We start from the raw sequence: 6,000 nt of genomic DNA on the forward strand, positions 1-6,000 counted from the left end.
TGGTCAAATTGCCTTTTCAGTTACTGCTCTTTCTGTGCACCTAGTGAATGCAAAAGTCTGATAAAGTCCCTGGATGTAAGAAAGAAGATGAAATGTCTTTTCATTGTTAATTATCTGTACCTGGATTAAAAAGTGTTTTCAACATGTAAAGATTTTATGGAAAAAATTAATACGTGTGTGTTGTTTGACTTTTACTGCTAAAGACAGCAAGTGATTGAACAGATAAAATATGTATTGGTTTTAACCACTATTTTTATTGACCCTATCCTCAATGAGAGTAGTTATTTAATTGTGTGTGTGGTCAGTTTTAGTATTTTCACTGTATATACATAACTACTGTTAACTGTCATCCTTAATGGCCATTGTATATGTCATGGAAGGATCAGATGTACTGTATCAACCAATGGGGAAGATAATGTGGATAGAAAAGATTGTATTATCATTTGGGATTTATGGTAATAATTATATTGTTTGGTAGCTGTTTTAGGAATGATGGTTTAAATGGACATAGCTTTTATTTTCTAATAAAAAGATTTCAAATCAGCTCAATTTATGTGACGTTTTCTATTTTAATATGGGATTATTAAAGTATGCAGTCATTTGGGTCATAACTTTCCTCATTCAGCTGTGTTACTTAGTATTTGTCAGATCTTTAATAGTATCTTTAAATGGGCATCAAATATTTGATTAATTTGTGGTTGGAGCTTTTTAGCATCTTCAGTTCTTAAGGAAATAATATTTTATAAAAATTAACTTTGTTATAAGTATGTTGTATGCACATCTGAAAAAAGTCTGTACAGCTTGAACATTTGAATAGTTAATAAATTTTGACTTTGAGAACCACGTACAGCTGATACTAAATACATGCTACTATCTGTTGCATCAACTTCGTTAATCTGTGTACAGTAGTTCATTCTTAGTGGACTTACTTCCCTTTTGTTCTGAACCAAAACTTCACTTTGCAATAAATTACTGGTGAATGAAGCACAAAGGTGTCTCCTGGAGGTGACAGTGTCTCTGTTGGTCAGGTGGCCTTGAATCAGTCATTTGATCTTCTTTGACCTGCTTTCATATTCTATTTTTCCTCCCTTTTAATTATTCTTCTTCTCCGTGGTAAGAATATAATTAATCAACGGGAGGCAAGTTTCCAGGTGATGATGATGGGTACCCATAGGCACGTAGTACATGTTGAGTTGAATAAAAATCTTGGAAATTATACCTTCTAAATACTACTGCTTGTTTATAGTATATTCTCAGTTACAAAGATGCCTGCCAGCCCCTTTCAGTTCTCCTAGTAAAAAGACATGACCCTCCTCGCACTGCCCATCATCCCTCTATTTCTCTTCTGCCCGAACTCTACACCCCGAATCCCCACTTCCTGGAGGAAGTAATTCCTGATTTGATTTTTTTTTTTTTGAGACGGAGTCTCGCTCTGTCGCCCAGGCTGGAGTGCAGTGGCGGGACCTTGACTCACTGCAGCCTCTGCCTTCCGGGTTCAAGTGATTCTCGTGCCTCAACCTCTCCAGTAGCTGGGACTACAGGCGCGCCACCACGCCCGGCTAATGTTTTTTTTTTAGTAGAGTCAGATTTTCGCCATGTTGGCCGGGCTGGCTGATTTAATATTCTTGCGTGACAGTGGCCCAGCGGTGGAGCAGCTGCCCCCAGACCCCTTGACCCGGTGGCGCTTCCTCCCTGCCGGAAGTACCTTGTGTGGCCCTACCAAGAGCATGGCAGCTGCATCCCCAGGAAGCAGGCCCACAGCGCCAGGAGGGGGTTTCCTGAGGACAGAGGCCCTTATTGTCCTGATTGTCGCAGCAGGCCCTGTCGATGGAGTTAACTGTGAAATTCACCCTTTCAGAGATGGATGCAAGGACTTCTGAGGGCGGAGAAGTAGGTACCTTCCTGGATAGCTGTGGAGCCAGGGCCCTGCATTTCCCTTTGGCGTCTCTGCTGACTGAGATGTGAAGCAGTCGGCCCAGGTACCGAGAAGAGGTTTCCTTTGATTTATTGCTATTAAAGTTGTTGCTTTGAGAGCTGGGCATAAACCATAAAAACAGTGGGGAATCACAAGAAATTTGTGATAATTGCATTTAAGACAGGAACCCATTCGTCAGGTAACACTTATGTGCTGTTAATCAGAGCAATGGTTTCTAAGCCACAGGGTTTGCTTCTCATCTGAGTTCTTCTTTATGTTTTATTTTGGAACTAATCAGGTTTTGTTTTCTTTTAGGGAAAATAATAGCAAATGTCAGACTGAACATTATGTGGTTGAATTATTTTCACAAATGTAAAAGAATTAAAAGCCAGTGTGCATGGTTGAAGTTTTGGATACCTGAGAAGATAATTAATGTTTTGGGTATTTTTTTTTAAAGGGATGGAGGGGGAATTTTCATAGTCTTTCCCCAACCCCCATCTTTCATTGATGTCTTAAGCTGACAAGGTGATGGATATATCGGTCAGAAGTCCCATCATCTCTGTCCCCTATAAATCTGTGGCAAGGTTGTTGGAGCACCTCATTTTTTTGTGTTCAGGCTGTGAATACAGTGAGGTTCTGACGAATGTTTGGCCAAAAATGAGTTTTGGCACTCAGCTACAGGAGCAATGTAACCTTTTCAAGGCCAAGGAATTTTTTGGTGTGTGGGTGGTCGTTCTGTCTGCAGAAGATGTTGAAATAAGCCTTTTTACTTTGCAGAAAGTAGAATCCTGAAGGATTTGTGGAAAGTAGAATCCTGGATTTGTAAAGCTCGAGGTGAGGGTCTTGAGCCTAAAGGCTCTGGGGAAAGAGGATCTTGAAGTTGACTTTACATGGGCAGTAAGTTATTTTATTGGAGCTAGCTTGGATAGATTGGACATATCTTCAAAGTGAATTTATTTTTTAAAATGTATCAAAATAGTATAATCCACATACTAGACAATATGGAAAACAGGGAGAGGAAAAAATAAGTACATACTTCCCTGTCATTGTAATAAGTTACTGTCATCATCTGCTTTTTTTTCCCTTTCACCTCACTTCCCACTGTGCGAGGCTCTAGCCACACATGTGGAAGCTACACTCCCCATTCATAAAGAGCTCTTGGGGGAAAGTGACCAGTAATAAAACATTGAAGACATTTACAGGTAGGGTAAAGGTTGTGAAATAGATGCTGTGAGATTGCAGAAGACAGTTCAGGAGTCAAGGAAGGCTTCCTAGAGGAGTGATTCTTAAATTCAGTTTAGGGAGACAGACCCTTGACGATCTGTGACACTTACAAGGTTCAGCATGTACCAAAGCAAGAGAAAGTGGCATGTTTTGGCAGTTGCACTTGGTTGGGTAAGTGCAGAGACAAGAGAGTGTGTGAGGGGTGCTGTTGGGTGGGCAGAGGTCCGATTAGGAAAAATCTCATGTACCAGCCAAGAAGGTGGGCTTCACCCTGCAGGCAGAGAGTCATTGAAGGACCTAAGTCAGGAATGACAGGGTTTGTGCTTAAGGAAGATTACTCTGTCAGCTGTGTCAGGGGTGGAGAGAGACTGGGGACAGTGCGACCTATTAGGGAATTGCTGTGGTTATCATTCAAGTAAGAGGAAGCGATGGGAGTGGTTTCAGTAGCAATGATGAGAGAGAGAAAGAGAGCAGCTTTTGGTGGGAAAGAGTTCCATTGTAGATTTGATGATTTGAGGAGCCTGGGAAGTATCCAAATGGAAATATCAAGCCGACTGGTGGCTTTGTGCACTGGGGAGAGGTTCTGTCTAGAGTGGTCCAAATGGTCAGGATTTTGGAATCCTTGGCTTGTAGATGGAAGTGGAAGCTAGTTTGGAAAAAGATATGAAAAATCCCTCTGTAAGAATGTTGAGGGAATGGAGGAAGTAACCTAGGCTTGGTCCCTGGAGACCACCAAACTGTATAAGAGGAGGAAAGGAGGTTGAGGGACCCAACAAGGAGGTGGGGCGTTAAATGCCTCCTCACAGTCAGATGTTCACTGGATTCAGCAACTAGGTGCTTATGGGGGCTTTGGAGAAAGCCATTCTGGTGGCTTAGGGTGCAGATGCAGGTTACAGGCTTCTTCATAACTATGGCTATAAATATGTTGGAAATATAAACATCATCCATATTAAACTCTGAGCTTTTTCCTCCTACTGTAGAGTCCCCATAGCCATTACTTTTAATTGTCTGCCTTTAGGTACACCAGAAGTTATCTATTTCTTTAGGATAAGAGTCACAGAAATGTACCAAAGAGTCCTATCATTTTTATGGCTTTTGAAATACATTACCACACGGGTTTTAAGTTGGGATGTACTGATTCGGAGTATTGTCAGTGTCTTAGTTCGTTCGTTCTTGCTATAACAGAATACCACAGACAGGGTAATCTGTGAACAATAGAAGCTTATTTGCCTTACCGCTCTGGAGGCTGGGAAGTCCAAGATTGAAGGCCTTCAAGCCCTCTGGTGAGGGCCTTCTAGCTGTATCATAACCTGGCAGAAGGCATGGGCAAGAGAGAGAGAGAGGGAAGAGAAGTCAAGCTCATCCTTTTATTAGAAAACCACTGTCAAGATAACAGCATTAATCCATGCATGAGGGCAGATCCCTCATGTCCTAATCACCCCTTAAAGGTCCCACCTCTCAACACTGTTACACTGAGGATTAACTTTCCAGCACATGTACTTTGGGGGACAAATTCAAGCCGTAGCAATCGGTAATGTCTGATACTGTCGGTTTTACCACCCCCTCATAAACATTGGCTTTTACCTCATTAAATTATTTTATTAATGCAACAGATGAACAATGGCTTCTCACTGTGTCTTTTGTAACAGCATCTTGGTTACCAATGACTATATGTTAAAATCACTTTTAGTTACTAACCAACCAGCTTAAAAAAAACCACATATTGGATTGGTAGTTTAAGGAGGAAACAGAAAACAAACTTGTTAAAGCATTTGACCATTGTGTGGGGCTGACTGCTCTTGTGCTGTGGTCCTGGATAAAATGCTTCGTCTCTCTGGGTCTGTTTCTTGACTAAGATAATTTGTTGATGTTTTCTCTGGGTTTTCCCCCCAATTCTAAAATTCTGAGATATTTTGCTCTGTTCTCCATTTGCAACTCCTAGTGGCTAGGAGGGTATGGGGCCCACAGCTGGCCCCAAATAAACACTGAGAAATTGACTGAAACCTTTGGTATGATCAGAAAACATATTAGGCCTTAGAGTAGGAAGATATTACCAAAAGAACAATAAGAACTCTTGTTCATTAAGAAAAAAATAAATAAATTATAGATAATCAAAAAGAAGAAAATAAAAATAATCTGTCATGCTCTTCCCGCGATCCTGCTCTGCTGTTTGACTCATTCCTGCTTATCCTTTAGGTCTTAGTTTAAATGTTCCTTTCTTGGGGCCTTGTTGACTGAACCCTGTAATAGATAAGGTTCATCTTCTCTCATCCTATTGATCTTTCTTTATTATTGTCACTTCTGAATTATAAATGCTTTACTAGAACAGCAGCCGTATATGTGTGATTAATTACTGTGTCCCCAACACTTAGCACAGAGGCCAGCACATAATTGTTGCTCAGTAAATGTTGAATGAACACATAAATTCAAGTAATCATTTTTATCATTTTGGCATATTTCCTTTTGTGCTTTTTCTCTGTGAATATATCTGTATATCAAGATAAAACATCTCAAAGATGAGATCAGTTTATACTACTGTTTCATGATTTGTGTTCTACTCTCATTGAGTCATTTTTGTGTGGTAGCCTATCATTTTATGGTGATTCATTCTTACTCATAAAACTGCCCTTTTTGTTTCTAACAACATACAGTTGAGCAGTGGGTGGTCTAGGCTAAGGATCCAACCTGGAACTTAGATTGAAAAAATTGGTCAATTCAATTTTTTTAAATGGTCAAAATGTCTAAACCGATAGGTTGTTGGAGAGGTCAGAATGATTTGTCACTGTGAGTATTGGCCCTGTTGGTGTCTTTTTTTTTTTCTTCTTCTTTTTTTTCTTTTTTTTGAGACAGAGTTTTGCTCT

Source organism: Rhinopithecus bieti, unplaced genomic scaffold, assembly GCF_001698545.2.
Source record: "Rhinopithecus bieti isolate Rb0 unplaced genomic scaffold, ASM169854v2 scaffold_28163, whole genome shotgun sequence".
Classification (NCBI taxonomy): Eukaryota; Metazoa; Chordata; class Mammalia; order Primates; family Cercopithecidae; genus Rhinopithecus; species Rhinopithecus bieti.